Source organism: Lepidothrix coronata, unplaced genomic scaffold, assembly GCF_001604755.1.
Source record: "Lepidothrix coronata isolate B3197 unplaced genomic scaffold, Lepidothrix_coronata-1.0 Scaffold6, whole genome shotgun sequence".
NCBI classification, from domain to species: domain Eukaryota; kingdom Metazoa; phylum Chordata; class Aves; order Passeriformes; family Pipridae; genus Lepidothrix; species Lepidothrix coronata.
Genome location: NW_016690186.1, coordinates 2169622 through 2192339, shown reverse-complemented (window position 1 = coordinate 2192339; position 22718 = coordinate 2169622).

Below are 22718 nucleotides of genomic sequence, written 5' to 3'. Positions count from 1 at the left end.
AGACTGATTTCATTTCCTTGCTCACAGAGGGAAACTGATAACATCTTTGAAAACTTTTTCGTAGGCCCCTCAAATACAGAATACCAAGTTTTCTTACCAACTTGTGCAAATAATATAATTTGACATTTGGTATTTATTTGTTGGCTTTCACAGCTGCAGAGATACTCAGTGAACTTGAAAACTGATCAATTATTGGAAACGGTTTGTAATTATCTTGCACTCATTGTATACCATATAACTGTTATGTTTATTATGTTAATGACTAACCCATTTTTTCCAGAAGCATTGTGTGACACTTAGTAGAAGCCACTTATTGACACTGCAGCAGAAATTTAATTTTCTGACTACAGACCATACACAGCTTTGAATTCATCAGAAACAAGTTGTGGGGGGGGAGCTAGGGGGCTGCAGGGACTTGGAACAGTGTAAAACTAGGCTAAGTATCTGTAGCTAGGAAGCTAAAGAAGTTTTCTCCACTGTGAGTGAGCAGACAGAGCAGCAGCAGAAGCAGCGGCAGAACAACACTGGCTGGAGGAAAGCAGCAGAGAGCCAACAGATAAGAACTGAAAAAACAGCAGAAACAAACATGCAGCCGAGCAAAAGAGACACGGAGTTGTCCGAGAGAGAGAGAGAGAGAGAGCCAGGAGCAGAGAGCAAGACTAAGCTCTACAGAGACAGGGTTTTGGGGGTAAGAACTGAAACCAAAAACCCCAAACTCCTTTTGTGACCTTTCCTAAGTGGAGAGGATGGAGTCCTACTGAATGGAAGTCCTAAATGCAGCAGCACTGTAGAGAGGAGCTGAAAAGCTCAGGCGTCCTGGAAAGCTGGACCGGGACGATTAAAGGAATGTGGAGGGGGTGACCTTGTCCCCCCTCGCCACTGCTGCCAAGCTAAGCTAGCAGCCTGCGATCAGAGCACAGAAGCTCTGATAGAACTCTTGAGGTAGAGGCCTTCAACTGAAAGCTGCCCGAGATGTTCTGACTCAGGGGTGAATCCCCTGAGGAAGGGAACTTCATGGGGGTCTTACATCCCATGATATGACGTGGTGAAGCGAGTTTTGTCCCTGCTACGCAGCCCATGGAAGAGAAGACCCTCGCTTGGAGACAATGGGCCGAGGGGCTTGGATACCCCCTCATGTGTACTGGCAGAGATCCAGCTACAGTTGCTGCATGAGAAGAAGAGAACCTGCTGCCTTAGAGACTGCTGCTCTGAAAGTAGAAAAGATCTTTTCCTTCTTCCCTCATGGGCTTTTATTTGAGGGGAGAAGAGATTTGATCCATTGTAAATACTTTTATGTCATGGTAGAGATAGTTAAGATTGTATATAAGGTATTGTAGTATTTATTTTGTACAGTCATTGTAATATATAATCCCTTTCCCCCATTTTGAGTCTTGTGTGGTGTCTGGAAAAACCATCTCACACTGGGTTGAGATATGGGAGGGGGTTTGGACTAGGGAATTGGATTTTGGGGCTCTCGAACCATGACACAAATGTAAAGCTTTTTTTGTCAACAACAGATGAAAGCTGGAGTCATTTGGATGATTTTTTTACCAACTTTCTTTCATAAAATTTTATTGCCCATTATTTGGAATAAAGATATTTTGCTTCCCCTCCAGAAAAGTTATTTAGTGTTCCTCAAGGTTGGGCAGACAAACTGAAAACTGGGTGGTAACTATGAATTTTCTGTACAGAGATGACACAAATTTGGAAAAAATGTAATGAAAAAAAACAAAAATCATACTGTATCACTTGGTGTGTTTTTTTTTCCTGCTTGTTTCATCAAAACTGTCGTAAAAAAGAAAAAACCCAAATAGCAAACCCACAGCACATTTGGCTTGTTTTTACTGTGCTATTCAAAATCCTAATTAGTAATTCAGTTTGAAACTCTATATTTAGTGCATATATTTAAGCATTGAGTTTTGCCACCCCAAAACAATGGTATCTTTTTAAGTCATGGCATTAAACTATGGAAATTATTCAAACCTTTTGGACCTCTATTTCGCCATTATTTTCTAGGATAACTATATATCATACTAAGAGTAACAGTGTTGAGAAGCAGAAAAGGTCTTTGGAAACATTAAGACAATGCAAAAGGAATTAAATTAGAATGAGCAAGAAATATAGGAACATGTTGTTTAGCAGAATAACTGTTTTCACCCCTTTTAGTCTGATTTTTTAAAAATAATTTCTAATTCCTATGTGATAGAAATGAGATGTAAACTGTAGGTCAAACAGAAAACAATACAACTATTGGCCCTGTTCTGCAAAGCATTACATACAGAGTAACTTAAAAAAAAATTAAACAATATTATTGCCAATTTCATTTGTGTTTAGATCTTTATGAATTTGAAGGTATTTTTAGAAAGATATTTCCACTATTGATGGAGGTGAGGGGAGGAGGCAGGGGCAGGAGATCACTAGACTTTCCCAATAGTCATATATATACATATATATATATATCTCCCCCCACATCTTCTTAAACTTGTATCGCTACATTAACATTTTTTTTTATTTTGCATTCATCTTCAATTATTGAAGTTGTCTTTATGGGAAAGAATCATATGTTTAAGTTCCTTCTTTACAATACAGTATAGCTCAAACCTAGCACTATGAATTTTGAGCAAGAAATTATGCATGACACACTTTATCTAAAATGTAGCTCTAGGAGACTATGGTTGGTGGGCACATCTTTGAATCATGTCTTCCTTGGATCTTTCCTCTCACCAAGAGGAAACTCTTGGGGATCTGTAACATCATGCTACCTATCCAAATATCAGCAATGCAATGGACAAGTGGAAACAAAGTAATCAGTGAATAACTGTTTATTCATATGGGCCTAATACCATGCTCTGGTCAGCCAGTGCAAAAGTCTCTGTGTCCTTCCATCTGTCCTCAACCTGACATATAACACAACTCTTAATCCAGGGGAGTGGTTTCTACAGAAGTTCTTTCATAAATCTAGACAGGGCACGAATAATACTTTAATGGAACCATTTAAATCAATGTAATCTATTTGCCTACATTTTATATTGCCACCTCTGGGCAAAATATCTCTATTTTAGGGCCTTTTCTAATTCAGAAACTAAAATACAAAGATTCAGTGTGTGTAGGAACTAGTGAGAAAGCAACTATATGTACATCAAGTATTACTTTAAGACAGTGCAGATTTAATCTAATTTAATGCCCTAGTGTAAATTTATTTCAAACTGTAGGAATAATGTTCCTTCTAATGTAGCTCATATTTTTTCCTCATTTCAAATCCTCTACAAGCAGCCACCTTTTACGAGATTTGTTCCCGTGCAGTTCTGAGCTCTCTAACCTGCCATTTAAGTTGCTGAGAATAAAAATAAGATTAAAGGATTGAGTATGTAACATTTTTATAGTTTTGTTTTAATTCTATTCTTTTGAGTTAGAATGATTTCATCACTAGTACGTTAAACAGTTATTCTTATGGAATTGTGAAGCTGAGTTGCCTTGGCTGAGTTCATGATAACAAACTCAGTTTCACAGGGTCCTTAATTGTTTAGAAATCTTGAAAATTATATAGTGAGATGAAGCATTTAGACTAGTGTCCACCCGAAAATCAGTTTCTACGTTCTCAAAATAATGTCTGCTTCATCAAGCTCTTCCCTAAACAGCAATTACATGGATATGCTTTCTGCCTTGTTCTGCTTTTTTAATATATATATTCATAAATATCACTTTGTGAACAGCAAATTGTGCCTTACCAATTTCTCTCTCACTTTTTTTCTTTCTCCCAGACAAGGAATATATGATTTATTTTTTTCTTTTTTTATTTGGGCTCCATTTAAACATATAACATAATTAAGGTATAGACTTTTTCTACAAGGACTACCTGTATGAAATTTTTTTTAAGGTTTTCCTTTTAAATTGCTAGGATTTGGTGCTTTTTATGGTGTGATTGCAAAATAAGCAAACAAATGACAAATAAAATGTTTAATAGTGTTATTGCAGTAAGAAAGACCAAGCTGGAGAAGAAGCATCTTTCTGTTGAACCAACTGATAAGAGCTATAAAAGGGAAAAATTTTCAGGCACACTAACTTTCAACAGGTCTGGCACAGACAGATCAAATAAGCAGCTATGTATAAATTGAGAACAATAACTTTAAATTTGGGAAAGGAAAATATCCAGACTCTGCACAACAAAGATAGAGACAGGGGTTGGCATCTCCTTGACAACCAGGAGTGAGATATTAGAGATGGAAAGGTATTTTTTGTGAAAAATTTTCATTCATTACTGTGTAGTTTAACTTCTACAGATTGTCTGTAAGAATTTATCGTGGTACACAGCAATTTCACTGGTTCAGTGTCTGTGTGTTAATTCAGCTTTCTGAAAGAAAATAATATGTTTGTGTAGAATCCATGAAAATTAGTAGGGGTATCCTGTCAGCCACTGCCATAGATAAACTCATCAAATCAACTTATTAAGGATAGGAGCACACAAGGAAGAATCAAAGACTGGTTTTCATGCAACAACTATTCTTTCTGCCTCAACCTTCAAAATCTGAATCTTTAAGGGAGATCTGCAGAGTAGCTCCAATACATAAGATGGAGGGCAAAATTCTAAAAAATGTTAAAAGCCATGGACATAATGTAGAAGATGCTGAGACCGGAGACATCAAAAGTCCCACTTCTCACCCGCTGCTAGAAGTTCATTCTCTCACAAATGCAAAACTCTTGTACAACCCCTTGCTGAATCTGCCATCTTTTTGCTTGTTTGTATCCTATTATGCCATATTATCACTAATTTTCTACCTCAACGTGTATAACTGATTAACATAATTCACAGGTTATTGTTCCCAACCTGGTCTTGGATCAGCATGATTATTTATCTGCCTGTCAGGACCAGAACCATTACGAGAATTTGTCCATTTTTCCAAATATATCAATCACTCAACTAAAGAATCTATTTCTTAATACAAGTCTTACTTTATCCAAGCATCCAGTTTACTTAAATATTTCCAACTAAAATGCTAGTATGGTCCTTCAGTTCAGTGGCCTGTCTGAGAGACAGAGTGGTAAAAGGCAAATTTTTAAAGAAATCTACATAGAGTAGGAAAAAAATTGGACAGAGTAGATACATATCCTGAAAACAATGAACTATAAGCAAGCTAGTATTACTTAAAGAACATCTTGCAAGTCTTGTGACTAGTTTGATGAAAAGCATTGGATATGAATAATCAGCTTCAGTAAAAAGAGTGTGAATGGTAGGAATTACTTCATACTTGAATATAAAAGAAAACATCATTATACTGTTGTATATGCTTAGATTATATCTGGTCTTAAATATTTATATGCTGTCACTCTACCTCGAAATGTGAACAGGTATATAGAGTGATATAAATGCTGATTAAGGGAGTCAGGTGACACCTCTAGTAGGAGACATTGAATAGACTGTGACACTACATCTCAGAAATTACCAGAAGAAGGCATTATGAAGGTTTTAAGTGGTAAGATGAAAACAGAATGGTATTTTTTTATATTTTTTTTTTTACTGTACAAGAACACAGCAAATAAAATGATCAGACAGCATGTTGGAAACACATAAAAGGCAGTTTTTCAAGTGGCAAGCAGTCAACAGCTGAAGTTCTTGCCAAGATGTTTACAGTCCAAAAGCATAAATAGGTTCATAAAAGATTAGATAAATACATGAAAAAAATACCCTAGAAAGTGCTATTAAACACAGATCCTTTGGCTGAGGCAGTCCCTAAGCTGCAAATTGCCAGAATTTTTCATTGCTCTGCTGCTAAAAGGAAGTTTTACTTAAGTAGTGTTGACCCCATTCAAAGACAGGATGCTGGGAAAGATGTATCTTTAATCTGACCTAAGGCACCTATACATACGTACTTACACTGCCCTGAAAAACTCCAGCTCAATTTGAAACCATAATTCCAGCAACTACTTTGATGTCCCGCCAAGCTCTAAACATTTTGCTAAAGTATTACCTTCTACAGCAATATTTCACCTTTTGTGTTGCATAGTATATTCCCTTCTTCCATCTCTCTTTTTGACTGAGCCACAGTTTTCACTAAAGCAGAGGTTATAGCTCCGTTAACACATAGGTCAGTTTTATTTAAATGGCACCATTGAACCATGACCAGGAGGATGGGGTGTTGTAACTGGATGCTTCTACTCAGTAGGATATACATTTCAGTTGAAACCTATCAGTAAGTGTCATGATATCAAATAAGAAAGAATGACATCTAGCAGCCATCCTCATTAAATGGAAAAAAAGACATTAAAAATAAGTGGACAGTTTTTCCACTGCAGAATTTAATAAAGTGAGTAGCACACAGTTGAATGAGGGGGGGGGGGGCAGGAAGCTGTCAGTAAGTGTCTTTTCATATATATATAAAAAGAACATTTCATATTTTGCAGAAGGAGACTATTTGAGTTACGAATTAAATGTTCTCACTTGGGAGACAGTATTCCACCAACTCCTAGGACAAGATGGTGAAACAGATGTCACAAAATTCAGCTGGGTCTTTTTAGTCAATGGGTGAAGAGGTCTGGCCTGATCTGACTTCAGGTCCTGATTACCTTTGCTCATCAGTTAGATCTCCCTGTCCCAAGCTGAGTGTCAGCATGCAGCTTCAGTGTTTTCCCCTTCTTTTTTTTTTTTTTCCCCCCCAATCTCTACCCTTATTTCCAACAAACCAAGGTCACCATTTTTTCCTACTTGTAGTCCAAGTAATGCTTTTAAATGCCAGGCCAAGTGGTACAATAGAAATTGTTCTGTAGAGGGTCAAAAGCTCACAGAGCCAGAAAGAAAGTATTTTTACCATACCTGTTACATAGTGGTAGTGAATGCAGTAAGCTCTTGCTTTTACAGTGTTCAATATACTTACTTCAGCTGAAGTGAGTCAGAATGTGCCATTAGCCAGGTATTGTCCATTTTTGTGTGAGGGTTCATTTTGTTCCATCTCTCTGTCCTTTTCTGATCCCTCAGAGGCTTATATTGCTCACAGGGTCTCAGGACAATTGGTTGTGCTCAAGTCAATCACCACAGGCTGTGTCATGCAACCAGAAATAAATAATTGAAGAGGCAAAGGGAATTGAGTTCTGAGAACTGGAATACAAGTCCCCGGTAAGTCTGTCACTTCTGAAATGGCAACCTGTCTCTTCGGAGATGTGGGTACTTTTCAGTTTGTCCAGTGCAGGAATTATTTGAGCAGTCACAATACCAAAGGATCACATTGTCAAAGAGAAAAGAGGAAAAAAATCTCTCTTTCCACCTTCTGTTCAGGGCCAATGATGGTCATTTTTTAAACACTAGATAATACTTCTACCAAAACCTAGGTAAACAAATAAAAGAGAAAATGAAAGTATTTAAGTATATCTAACAGGGAAAAAAAAAAAAAGGTGGTTTTCATCAGTGCAATTCAAATAATTGAAATGAGAATACTAAAACATGAGTATCTTTCAAGATTACCTTTACTTCCAGGGAAGTAAATTTACTCCTCTATACTATAGAAAATATGTGTTGTAGTTTTAACTAACATTTGCATTTTGCAAGGACAACAGGTTAGTGAAGCCACTCAACAAGCAAAAAATTAAAGCAGAAGTACTCAGTATCTGGTCATTGTCTGTGCACAGGCTGTGAAGAAACACAATCCAGATAATATCTGAAGGCAGTTTACAGAGCTAGTGTATAAAACTAAACAGATGAACAGTGATCCTTGATTTCTATAAAGAAATTTGGCAACACCAGGTGAACAAGTTTATTAAAAGTGTTGGTGAGCACTGGGAAAACACACAGAGAACTAGGGCTGATAAGAAGTATGGAGACCTTCCTTTAGCACTTCATAATTCCTTATGTCTTTTAAACTGTTGACAACCCAGTTGAGGCTGTGATGGTTCTTTGAGCTCTGACACAACAGCTGACTTATTTATGGCAAAAATTCAACAGAAGAGCTCTGTGGACTCTTACATGGTTAAATTCCAGGGAAAAATAACATGGAATTAATTCTGGATATTTTTTTAATTTCTTTTTAAATAATGAAAAAATAATCTCCAAATCCAGCATAAGATATTATGGATCCTTCTGCTCCAGAGAAGAAGAAAAAATACAGTTAAAAAACGATCTCAAGGGGTTGGTACTTTTTGAGAGAGCAATCTCACATTGCATGTTTTACAAAAAAAAGCAAAAGCATTAAGACTTCCTTCCTTCTGCTGTGAGCAGGAGTTATGTCATTCAGCAACAATCCCAAGCAGAGCTACAAGCAACCCGTATGTTTTACTGGTGCATAAAGATGAAGAAGAGCATTGTGCTTAACCAGGTACTTCTCTTTGAAGTATATTCCTAAGGGGGAGATGCCAATCGTGCTGCCATCTGGTGGCTCGTGTTTAATACAGCTGCCTTGGCTTAAACTATTCAAAAGGTAGCATAACACAGGGCACCTGTTTGCAAACTGATTCAAACAAGGTATTCAAGCATAAGTTGCTGCAAATGGATACTTTTGCAAGTAACAGTTCACTGATTTCTTGACAGTTAATTTTGGCATCTATATAGAGGGCATGCTGTGATAACATTTCTCTAATTTTTTGAATTCGTAATTGAAGGCAAAGGTTCAAGGAAAATGCTGAAGAAGAAATTTAACACTTTATTGAGATAGCTGTGTTAGTAACACTACTAATCTATACTAGACTAATGAGGAAAGTGAAGATAGCAAGGATTAAGCAAATAGTGAATAAAACAATGTATAAATTACCATTTAAAAGCATAAAATATAATAGGGACATAAACTACAAAAAAAAGAGTGTGTCATCAATGCTCTACTGTAATCAAGTATAGCCTGAGTCTGTAAGGTCACAGAGTACAGTTTATACTGTGGGGATATATCAACCTGGTCTGTAATTAGTCTTCTATAAAATGGTCTTGTAACTATTCTGCAGTACATGGACAGCTAAACATGAACAGTGTGATGAAAAAAAAGAATATTCCACTCAGGTTGAATATTTAATATTTATTACTCCAGTGATATTCTCACAAAGTTGTCTAAACAGTTTTGGTAGCGAAAAAAATATATGGATTAAAAATATTTAGCTCTGTCTTTGCAATTGAAATAGAAAATTATTAGCTTTTGTATTATGTTGGTCTAATTTTCGTATGACTTCTTCTCATAAAGTATATTCTATAAATAAGATTATATTCAATTTATTCTGAATGGGCAAAGGTGCAAAAAACCCTGCTAGTTAAATGTGAAACCTTAGTTAGAAAACAGGTGACAATTAATTTTACATTTACATTTTACAAGTGCATACTCCCCAAGAAGCTTGCTTGCACAAGTCAAAGCTCTAATACTTTGAATGTTACTATGAAATCTACATCAATTACTTGTTTTGCTGGAGAAACAGTTGAGAAACAGCACTCTTCAGGTTTATTGGAACAATTTAAATTGAAATAGTCTACCACCACTGCTGCATCAGTTATGAAAACAAAATTTAACAAGGTAATCTATAATTACCATGTGTTATCAGCCCAATATTTCAAAAAAAGTGTTACTTTGCTACTTCATTTTCTATTTCCTTATAAAGCCATGAACATCAGCATGCATCTCTCTACCAACCATATTCACTGAGTGAATGTAGAAGACAATTTCTGTGCTAAACTGGGGCAATTTAAAGCGCAATGTTTTCATTTTACCTTGTTACTCTGTTTTGACTACTATGCATCTTTTGTTTACATTAATAACCTCAAATGTCTTTCTAATATAATTCATGTTGACATCGAATGGCAGCCTGTACAAATTGCAGTTTCAGTTGACTGCTTGCAAAATGATTGTCAATAAAGTAAATCTAACTACTGGGATTGTACAGATCCAACAGCATGCAAAAAACCATATTTTCCCTGTTTTTTAAAGACTTAAACATTTTTGTCTATGAACATATACAAACAAGTTGTGAAGGATAAGAGATCTTTTGTACAGGCTTTTTGTTTTTTCCCCAATGATCATAAAATGATAATAAAATCCTTTTTAAGCAGGAGACATTCCTTTTTCACTCAGAGGAAAAATGCTGTTCAGGTAGGAAACTGAACAAAACACTAATGAATAAGTAACTGTCATCAGCAATTTGTGTACAGTTACCTAAGAACGTGATAAAAAATTTATGGAGATAACTATAAATGGAAGAGCATAAATTAAAGGGTTTGAACAATTTCTTTTATTTCACTGGAAGTAGACAATATCACATATTAAATTTGTATTTGTATTTTTAATTTACTATGAATTTAGTCCTATATTCTAAATGAGGACCTAATCTGACCTGTCATAACTTATCATGAAACTTTTTCATTGATTCTTACTTGCTTTTAAGACTTTTATTTGTATTCTGCTTCCATGAGGCTCAAAACCTTTCTCCTTCCCTTCCCTGTACCTCTTATTCTCCTAAATTCAGTGAAATAATTGTAAATAAAGACAGAAGAAGTGACAACATTTCTTCAGGAGGTGAAGTGGATTAAGTAGAGTGAGACATCCTGTCAAGTAGGGGTTATTTTGCTATTTACCATAGTTAAGAGTCCTAGTATGAAAGAATAAAATGAATTAACCTGGAGGAGGTCAGTGACTGTCTTTGAAACATGCTGACTGACATTTCTGATTAGAGGGGTTAATCCATTGCACTAAAGTAGTTGATTAGCCAACTGCCTGATACCTTTATGTGCCACTGGGATCAAATAACATTTTCTTTGATATTGCAGAAGAAAATATTGCCCCCCCATGACATCCCACCTTGAAAGGGAAGGGAACACACAAGTGCACAGATGCTCATGGTCAAAAAGAAATGACAAAAGTCAGGGGATCTGCAAAAGCTTACAAAGTTTTTATTAGTTAATTTTTTACTTGGTATGGAAATTGTTAGTTCCTTGTCTCCTAGTGTAAGCATACGATGGTGGGTTTTGAATAAGGGGTAGGGTGAAAGAGAAGAGAGAGAGACTAGAGAGAGAAAGAGGTAAAGAGAGGAAGAAAGAAAGAGAAAGAAAAAGAAAGAAAGAAAGAAAGAAAGAAGGAAAGAAGGAAAGAAAGATCACCATCCCATGTCGATCCAGCTGATGGGGTGTCCAGGGTCCTGGGGGCAATGCTTGGGCTTTGTAGGGGTACCTTTATGTAAACAAGTTTCTTCTGCCACTGAGATAAGTTTCTTGCTCTCTATGCAAGTTAGTTATCATGCACAACTTGTTATTCTAGACGCTTCTGAAAATGGGTTGGTCTTTTGGTGCCTTTGGTGGTCTCAATCCCTTCCTACTGGGTTATCCTTTGGTCAACAGTTCATGCCTACACTTACGCTGTACGGTGTTGTGCCTATCTCCAGGATCCAGAACAAAGACATTTGCCCCAGAAAAGTTCTGCCCTACCTCCATATGGCCTCCTTGTCCAGCCACATCCTGTTCTTTCTCACAGTGTGTTTTTGGGAAGAACACTCTTACCAAGAGTCCTTGGTTGGCTCCATGGCTATCCAACTATCAGTATTTGAGACATGTACATTAGCACCTTCTCTTCTGGGCTTCTGCACTCCTGGCTGACTTTCTCAGCTTAGCATATAGCTCTTGCTCTAATTCTCTTTCGAGCAGGACTTGCCATGATGTAATTTCAGTAGGGTACCACCTTGATTTTCCAATACATTGAACCTCAGGGAAAACTCCACGTCTCAGCACCAAACATCTCCATTGCCAGTGGCTCGTCAGTGCTTGTGCAATGTGGTATCCAGTGTTAGCTGCAGACAGTGTAAAAAATTGTCAGGGGCTAGGGACACTGAACCAGTCACCATAGTCCATGTCCTGTATTCTCTGGCATAGAAGGAATGAGTGTAATCATAATAAAAGGGTTAAGAGTTAGTATCACAAGTCCAGTTTTAGGCTGGGAAAAAAACATTAACAGAAACTTTTCTCATGAATGCTTTATTTTTGAAGGTACTGAGGCAGCTTGCCCAGGAGGCATACAGTAAATACTGGGCAAAGCAGTTGTGTAGCTCATGAGGATAGAAGAAATGAATATTACAGCCCAACGGCTGAAAAACTGGGACATGGCCTGGCAAGAGACCTGTTCATTATGTGACTGGCTGTTGACTGCCTCCAGTCTGGGTCCATCTGTTCTTCCTCCATCCTCTCATGAGCCCTACAGCTCCCACTGTCTTCAATGGCAGTTGATTACGGGCTACTTGATGGCAATGCAGCTTTAAAGAGACTGTGTAACACTGATGCCATAATCTCAGATCCATTAAAAGCACATTGCAGTGGTGATATTTCTCTAAAAGAGGTAAGAAATCAAATGGTTCTCTTTCTTTGTGGTAGTCTGTGTGACTTCCAGTTATATGCAGACACACTATATAGTTTTTATTTATTGTATCACTATTGAAAAAACAGAAGATCTATGAGTAATTCAGACAGTCAGCCTCTGGTATTCAGCTGGTGATCATTTTGTATAGAACATGGCATTTTCTATATCCAGCAGTAAAAAGCAAGGCTGTTAGAAAGACAAGAATTTTCAGCAACATCCTTTTTTGTTGTTGTTTTCATTAAATAAAGCAAAAATTTGCAGTTATGACTGAGGACTCTATTTACTTCTCAGGACTGAAATGTGATACAAAGTCTGTTTTTTCACACCCTATTCAAACTGAGGAAGGCCAAAAAAACCCAGAAAATAAAAAACCCTGATGCACTCAATTAATGTTTCTTGTCAAATTTCTGAAGGCAAAATTAAGTTACTGCTCTTGTGATTCTTTCTAGTCTTATTTCTAGAAAATTTCAAAGCAAAGAGAAAATGGAAGAAAAGTGCCTTTCAGTGAGTCTCCTCAGATTCTTATTTCTGTCTAATATTTTTTATGCTTAGGAAAGACTCGTGTGCATCATTTATTTTGCAAACATACATTTAAGGACAGAATTTGTTTGAGATCAGTTACTCATTATTAAAAGATATTACCTTAATATTTTTTATAACTAGTAATCTTTGAGCATTTTCTCAGTTTGACCTTCTTCTTAACTCTTTTTCCTGTCCTTTATAAAGAAGTGCTAAAATACAATGGAGTTGATTTTCAGCCTATGCTGAAAATGAGCGTATTATGGACAAGATACTTGTGATTGGGGTCATCACTATAATTAGTTTAGCAACACAATTAAGTCTTAATCAATTGAAGTCACTAAGCACTGTAGTAAACAGTGCAGTACAAATAACTGCTGAAAGTAATTTAGATAATGCTTCTTGCTAAATTCTACTTGTACTGTCAACTGCTCTAATAAAAAGATATTTTCCTGGGAGGCCTTGCTTTGAAAACTATTTTAATCTTTCTGCTCTTCAAATATAGTAAAATTAAACCTTAACCTATAGCTGGTTAAGCTTCCAGGAGCTTGGAAGACAGTTATTGTTTTTGTTTACAATAAAAGTCAATAAAAAAAGGCAAGCATACTTAGAGCACAAAAAGGAAAATCATTAACTTCTCCAGCCCACATTTTTTTCAAGTGTTTTTTTTCAGAGACTGCCCTTCAAACTTACCTCTCAAAGCTACTTCTTTTCAATCCTTCTGTCATATGCCTGCATGAAGCTGATCAGAAGGTTGAAATTCAGCCTTCAAGAATGCCTCACAGCAGGAAGAATTTAGCATTTGATCTTTTCCTCTGTTCCATGCTGTGTGGAAAATATTTCATTTTATAAAGTAAAAAGGTGTTTAAATGGTGAAAATCTGTATGTAATCTCAGAGAAAAAGAAAAAAAAATAAACACCAACAAATCAAACAAACATGCCTAAAATATAGTCAGGAAGGACAAAGTATTTACCTTTTTTTTAACAATCCTTTACCCCACTCTCTGTTTTTATAAGACTATTTTCACTAAATGGATAATCACATCATATCATAGCAGGTTGGACAAATGGATGGAAGGTCCTTGATTTTGTTTTATAGAAACATCACTTTTTCACCTTTAAAGTTACATTTTGTATACATACACGTGTAAACATAAAATATATAGATATAAAAATAAGGGTGAAAGATCATTAATAAATATCATTATAACTGTCACTATTTTTGTGTTTTTAATCATATTTTATGTTCTTCCAGTCAAGCATGAAACAGAGTTGGTGTTTTGCTTTTCAAAGAAATTAGTTCATTCTTAAGTTTCTTCTTATGTCACCTTAACTGAGGAGGAGGGGAGTCTGTTCTGCTCCACTGATAATATCATGACTTACAGAACTCATGTTTACTTTCAAAAATTGTGTGTTGTTTAATTGGAAAAAGCAGATGTCTTATATGGTGCTATTACTGGTACCTTCTGTATTGAAGAAAATGTATAGCCTTGTATATTTGTTAGCCGATGTTATCACATATGTCAATATCTAAATAATTGAATTGAATATGGTTGCAGACAGATAAAAGACAATGAACGTGATAGGACAGCATTCCTAACACTACAGTCAGTGTTCACACCTGGGTTTGAAGTATATGCCTGAGTTCAAGTGTGTAGTTTTGGTTTCAAACTTTTAACTTTCCTCTTCAGCTGAGTTTCTTCTATGTCAGAGCCAAAGATATGTGTTGAAAAAATTAAGGTGTATTCTGTGACTGAACACAAAAAATCTTTTCTGTTTCAGAATAATATTAGCCTCCTCTGTCATAGCCAATAACAGATTTTTTTTTCCTCTTGCAAGAAACAGAAGGTATTTTTTTGACTAGAACTCTTCAGAATGGAATAGAAACAGAAATGTGTGTGAAAGGAGACTCTCCACTGTGAAGAACAAGGCAAAAATTAGCAGAAAAGTAATCTCCTTCTTTATAATTCTGTTTTGCTATATTTGATTAATTAGAAGAACCCTCCTGCCCTTCTTGTCCCAAGTTGTTATGTCAAGGGAATGTGATATTAATTGAAAATTCTTCTTTCCCCTCAGGTATCCAAATGTTCATATGGCAAGATTAATCCTTCCTGTTAATTTGATTACTAATAAAAAATTACAGTTTTTATTTATTGCTCAGTTTAATAATTAATTTTCCCCTTCTGCTATTTGACAACACTTTACTACACAGGGATGGGAATCACAAATATTAAAGACTGACAGATTTCTGTCAATTTATTTCAGAGTAAAATTTGTCCCGTGTACAAGTACTATCCCATTTTTTCTGGAAATACTATTACCCTATGTAAACAGCAGAAAGTAGGACACATGTTCTTAGTTAATAAAAAATTATTGAAAAAAATGCTGAAAATCAACCCAAATAGAGATTATTACAGAAACAATTTACCCTACCAATTTTTTAATGAACTTAGAGAACAAATTAGATGGCTGTTTTATCTGTTCATACTCTGAAAAACCTTTTCCTCAGTGTAAATTGCAAAGAGGTTCATCTCTGCTGAAAGAAGAAAATTAGGTCAGTTGAACTGAGAACAATATATCTACTCTAGGGAAAATGTATGCATATGGCTTTATGGATAGATAAAGGCAATATGCATAGATATGGACTTCCGTCTACATCTATAGAGATATACAGACACAGAGGCATACATATGTATATATGCATATGCACACAACCAAAGTTAAATGTACTTATTTCCAAAATGGCACAAAGTCCTTATCTTTCACTTTGTACTTCTGGAGTAGCTTGTAAATGATGGGAAAACATTATTTCAGTGAATAAGTGATATTTCTTTTGAATTTGATGTTATTTTCACATTCAAAACTAAATTCAACTCTACCAAAAGGTAAATAAACTATTATACTAGGCCAGCTTTTTCACTATTCACACAGTGTAAATGCATGTAAATTATGTTGGTAACACCAATATTAAAAAGCACAGAAAAATGAAGACCAAAATGATATTCTTATTCATTTACTCAAAAGTAGAAATTGCATTAATCTTGGATGAATATATCTCTTAGTAAATAACCTCTGTACAAAAATCTTTTCATTTTGAATAACTAATCTAAATAGGAATCAAAATCAAAGACCAAAGAAAATAATTTACCACTGACTCCAGTCAATCATCTGAAAAGGCAACAATACCACAGGCAGAATTTTATTTATGGTTGTACTTCGAATTTCAGGAAACTGAGACCTTTTATATTCAATACTCATGCTTTTTTATTCCAAATAGCAACTTACCTTTTTCTTCCCAACAAGAACAAAAAGGGGAGGAGAGATGAAGAATATGCTTAACTTTCTTCAAGAAGAAAATGCAAGACTGAATAGGAATTTAGGAATTCTACTGGATACTCTGAATATATTATTAATATACTGTTCTTAAATAATAGCTTCTTAACTTACATTTTGGTTGAATTAATGTCATAATTATTGCAGGGGAAAATCTGTTTTACTCTATAAAGATTAACTTAAATAGAATATACTTAATATTACTTTGCAGTTACCTATAGTTTGTGAACTCATTATACTAAGCTTTAGAAAGTATTATACTAAGCAAGTATTACACTGAACCAGTCGAGTTGTGAGAGGGGTCTAATCGAAAGTACTCATTCAGGAATAATGTAACCTTGGAGAAGAGTGGTATTACTGAACTAGCCTTTGGGGTTCTTTCAATTTCTTCAGAGCCAAAGTTAGTTCTACAGAGAAACAACATGTCTGTGTGTAGGTAAAATGGGGAAAACATTGATTCTCCATCCCAACATTGAAGAAAATAAAAATTTTCCATGAAAAAAAAATAAAATTAAAAAAAAAAGGCTAAAATTGAACTGCCATCTGTCTGTAAATCCTTGAATCTTGAGCCTAATGATAGATGATATGGCGAAAGGCCTTTACTTTTTACCTCTATTTGCAATGAATTTAGGTTTTATTATTATGGAAAAACTAGAATGTAAAATGTGTAGGTACATTTTAAGCTATTAAATCTTCATTTTATAGAGAAAATTGTTTTCTTTAAGTCATATGGTGGATGACTTTATGAATCTCTAGTATTCTTTTATTAGAATTCATCTGAATACTTTCATTAAGAGGTTATCTCTGTATCCTATGAAGAAAAAAGAAAAAAAGTTACCTTTTCTAGAATACTTAGGTTTAATTTAGCTTACATAATATCTTCTAACTGCTTAAGTAGGTCTGAATATACAAAATGGTATGCGCACAGGGAAAAGTTCAAAAAAGTCTTCCTATGCAATTGTTTGTGCACAGTGGAGAAGCACAAGTTTCCTGTTAATTCTAACTCAATTACTGACAAGAAGCAGTTCAAAATCTTTCCAAGGCAGTACATCTGATCATAGTCCCCTGCAACTTAGAGGCTGATTCTGTGAATTTCACTGCAAAATTGTCTGTGGGTTTTTTATAAAATATTCAAATTCTACTGAGAATTAGAAATGAAGCCTCATTGGTTCAAATGCAGTAGAAAAGACAGGTGGAAGATCCTGATATGGCATGTCAGATGCGAATCTTTGACATTAAGCTGACAGAAAAGTACTAAAACATTCTCCTGTTACACATGAAGGAACAGAGATTTGTTTGTTTAGTCAAGCAAATACTTTTAAGGATCTGATAATATCATCACTTACATGTTATAATTTGAAAACACAAACAGTCTGTACATCCACCACTCTTTCTGACACCTCAGGGAACATTTGTTCATCGCGTACTATAAAAGCTCAAGATAAAAAGTATGCAACTGTACACAAAAAAGTTCTTACCAATATTCAAGGGTGAATGAATTGGAATGTTGGGAAATGTTTTTGAAGTCATGCTTTTTCAACTGTGGATATGTAAGAAATATTTAGGTAGGTAAGTGGTAACAAGTGTTTTAAGGGAATCGTCATCATGGCTGGGCTTCACGAATGAAGATCTAGGAAGGCTCTATCCACATTTGTTACAAGCACGCTGGTGGCTAATAAGGCCAATACGAGATAGACATGTCCAGTTACAAAAGGCGCAGCAGAAAGACTCTTTAGGTGGTATATTCTGCAAGACACGGTTCTTTCTGCGTTGCCTTTTCTCCTCGATAGTGATCCTATGTGCGTTCTCAAAGGAGACAGCTGCATTATAGATGGTGTGTCTCCAGGCCTCCCTACTGGGGGCCAGAGTAGACCAGTTATGTTGATCAATATGGCCAAGGCTGAGATGTTGTTTCAGGGAGTCCTTGTATCTTCTCTTGGGGCTCCTCTCTTGCGGCAGCCGGTGGCAAGTTCACCATAAAGCAAGATCTTAGGGAGGCAGTGATCTTTCATCCTCGAGACGTGTCCTACCCAACGCAGCTGTGTTCTCAGCAACATGGCCTCAATGCTTGTGATTGCTGCTTGTTCTAGAACAGATGTATTGGTCACATAATCTGACCAGTGGATGTTTACGGAGCCAGTGTTGATGGAAGTGTTCTAAGAGACGCAGGTGGTGGCGGTAGATGACCTTTTATGGGAGCTGTATTGATAATTCAGACTAAAGCTGACATAATTTTGCACTTCACCTAGCATTCAAATTGGGTAGCAAATAAACACAAAAAGAAAATCTGGGTAACAATTAATATTGATANTGGAGGCCAGAGTAGACCAGCTATGTTGATCAATATGGCCAAGGCTGAGATGTTGTTTCAGGGAGTCCTTGTATCTTCTCTTTGGGGCTCCTCTCTTGAGGCAGCCAGTGGCAAGTTCACCATAAAGCAAGATCTTAGGGAGGCAGTGATCTTTCATCCTCGAGACGTGCCCTGCCCAACGCAGCTGTGTTCTCAGCAACATGGCCTCAACGCTTGTTGCTGCTTGTTCTAGAACAGATGTATTGGTCACATAATCTGACCAGTGGATGTTTAGGATTGTACGGAGACAGTGTTGATGGAAGTGTTCTAAGAGACGCAGGTAGTGGCGGTAGATGACCTTTTAAGGGAGCTGTATTGATAATTCGGACTAAAGCTGACATAATTTTGCACTTCACCTAGCATTCAAATTGGGTAGCAAATAAACACAAAAAGAAAATCTGGGTAACAATTAATATTGATAAAAATCAAACTAGATTATGACTAGAGTAATAAAAGATAAACAACAACTTCACAAGTTTCAGTGTTTCCTACACTGACAGTGCTTCTAGAATATAAGAAATGCATTCATAAGAAGGCAAAAATCAAATATTCCACATGGTTGAATATATTTAATGATTGCATTCATACCTGGAAGATTACATTTCATATTTCTTTTGCATCATTTCAGAACTTAAAGTGCAGAACACACAGAAACAAATTGATACTAGAAATTGAATGCAGGTTTCTCTGTTTTTGCCCTCCATAATAGGGTTTGCATGTCCCAGACGAATTGCTTCAGAACCATACTGCATGTGTCCTATACTCTAGTGGGGAGGGAGAACCACATCAGTGTTCCTCTACTTCTTTTTTACTTAAAATTTAATGTTTTCCATGAAAATTAAAAAGATTCAAAGGAAAGTATTCCCTGCCTGTAATAGCCTAGCTCCCTCAATTCTAGAGACACTTTATCCAAATAACTGATTAATTTAACCTACAAAGCTGAAAGTGGTAAATAGTACTAGTTCATATGTACTAGTTACATATGCAATGATTAAAGTTAAATTGGAATTTTCTTCCCAATATTAAAAGCAAATCAGTTCCCAGAAAAAAAGAAACAAATATTTAAATGAGGTGGGTTAATAATTACAAATATATTATATAAAATATGTACTTATTATACTATATATTTATGTATGTGTATGTATGAAGTTCAGTTCTATGTAATTACAACTAATTTCTATCAAATATTTTGCATTATTTGGCTACACAAAAGCTTAAATTTTAGAGTCTTTTTAATCAATTTTCACATTTAAAGATAGACATTTACACAGTGTAAGCCCCAAAAGAAGTGTGGTCTGTGCTATAGATTTGGGGAGTTTGAAGAAGAGGAGAGGAGAGGATATATCAATTGGAAGGGACATAAAATGATCAGCTAGTCCAGCTGCCTAACCGCTTTAGGGCTGATCAAAAGGATATTTTTATTTGATAATTAAAAAAAATAACCTGTCTTTATCTAAACGAGAAATTAAGATTCTTTAAAAATTGTTTTTATCCTATTTACCAAGGGATTTTATGAAGAAATAAGTGAAATTAATTCATATGTTCTGTTTAATCACAATAAGTAAAATACATACATACAATTAAGTTGGTTTTTTTTTAAAATAGGAAAGAAATCATGCTAGAGTTAGTGTGTTTATTTTTCCTGACTATGAAAATCTGTTCATTTGACTAGATGTGACCTAGTAGTATAGAAGATGCTGCAACACTGATCTTTCCCATTAATGTCCTCATCCGCATCTCTGACTAAATTTCTTTTAATAATTTATTATTACAAGACTGCCGTACAACAGGCTTTGTTGATTCCAGATTATGACTTCAGTTAAAAGCTTTTTTAAATTATTCTCTGAGTTTGCAATCATATCTTATAGCTAGAAAGCCTGAAGTAAAATCTAGTAAAAACAGGCAACTGCTTATTATACTAAAAGACATTTACAAACAAGACCATGAAATTAGATGCAGAGGAGTACAACAGGATTTCCGTGAATCTACATTAGTCACAGGGATTTTATTAGGAATTTATATAAATATATGTATTTATGTGAACTTGTCTATGTTTTTTCACTAAAAATACATAAGCATTTTTAATTGATTTCCATGCTGCTGGGGAAGAAGTTTATATGAACTAAGCAGTATCTCATGTGTAATCTTTTTCCTACACAGCTCTCAGCACAGCTGTTTATATGACATTTCATAATGTCACAGGAGTCAATTGTTCTTTTTTAAAAATGATAATCAGGATGACTTTTAATCTCAGCTCCTTGCCTACATTCGTCCATTTTACATTATTTCCATCTGCTGTTATGGCAATATGGTGATATTTCTCAGTGATAGAACATTAGTAAAGAGATTGCAGTGTAGTTTAATTCGGGATTCCTGCTGTTCATCTTGCAGTCTTTACACATGCAAAGATCCTGATAAATTCAGGAGAAGTTTCAATGCCTGATGAATGGAAATTAGACCTTTTGTCTGTGTGCAGCAAGTGGAGCTTGACTACTGAGTAACAGCTCCGGCATGCTGTGTGCGGTTTCCTTGTTAGTAGCTTGTGATTGTAGTTTTACATTTACAATTATTTTGTAGGGGTTGCTCTTCTTCTGATTGCATTGTATACACTGGAATGCACTGGACAGTGTCAGAATGACAAAAATGGAAGCAATCTTTTCTTATGCTCCAGGTTTTCGATAATGAATGTACTGGGGATTATACGGAGATTACTTCTAAGAAAAGTCTCTTATAAATAATTGAAGGAAGACAGTAACATTGTGCATTAAGCTGCAGGGCCTCCTATGGAATCAGGTCTTCAAAGTAAAAAAAAAAAATCCAGACCTTCAATAAATTTATCCCACTCATATTAATAGCTAACAGCAATAAAAACAAAAATCACTCCCTTGCACTTTCTCAGATTATGCTCTGCAGTGAAGCATTTGCATAATTCAAAATTCTCTGGGTCTGGGAATCACTGGGAATTACAGGTAAATGTAAAGCAGGAAAAAGAAAAAGTAAAGCAAAAATTAAATGTGAAAAATGTAAAATTGTAACTGGATTTTGTAATTGTAGTGTCTTTACAAAGAAAATAAAAATTAACATGGTATCAAATTATCAATTTAAGATCTTTAACATTTGATAATACCAAATATTGAAATTAAAGAAAACAGACAGGAAAGAACGAAAGAAAAGATGAAAAGATGATGATCCATTTCACATAGTCAATTCCTGTAATGGAAGGTGCTCCTCAAAATAGAGCCATAGGGCTCTGTCTCATGGGCTGGTTTTATTGCTTTGTCCAGAAAAATCACTCTTTTTCACTCTTTTTACACTGTCATAACTGGGATACTGTTAATGTTTCTGGGGGTGGGTGATAGAACTTTATCTTTAAATTGACTGTCCATTTCCATGCAGTGTCTCCCTAGCTTTCTGCTCCCTTGAAAGGCCCCTTGAGGTGTTCAAGGACAGGTTGAATGGAGCTCTGAGCAACCAAGTCTAGTGAAAAATGTTCCTGCACATGGTATGGGTGTTGGAACTAAATGATTTTTAAGGTCTCTTCCAACCCAAATCATTCTATGATTCCATGAAATGTAATACCTTTGTTGTGCAGATAGGTTCCTTTTAGTCAAAACAAGTATCAGAACACAAAAAAGAAATTAATATTGTAAATACGGCATATATATAAATAGAGTAAAAAACTGTACATGGATTATGCAAAAACTAGTGATGGTGAAGTATCAAGAGGTAAATACAGTTCAAATTTTTAGAAACTTTTAGGCAGAACACAGCACACAATTCTACCAATACATATAGCCGGAGGGAAAGGATCCAGTTTTCCTTAAGTGGGAAGAATAACTTATGAAGAACTTAAGTGACATGGAAACTAGTTGTTATAATCTGGCCACAGATAGAGATTTTCTGGAGATCAGGAAAATGTAATCTATTTTTAAAATAAATTTTTGCTAAATGGTCATATGGAATTACTATTACAAGTTCCCTCCAATCCTTCCCCCACAGTTTGTTGACTGAAAAAACCAGGATGAAACTGCAGAAACTAGCATAGTACACTCAGGTTATATTTTTTCATTTTCTTAAGGAAGGGTTTGTTATAAAAGAAATTTAGTTATGGACTTATTTGTCTCAGACATAGCTGAAATGTCACAAGGTAGTTGAAAAGAAGTCTAAAGCATTAAAAAGGTCAATTTTTAATGGAGTAGAATCCCTGGAGAGGCAGGAAA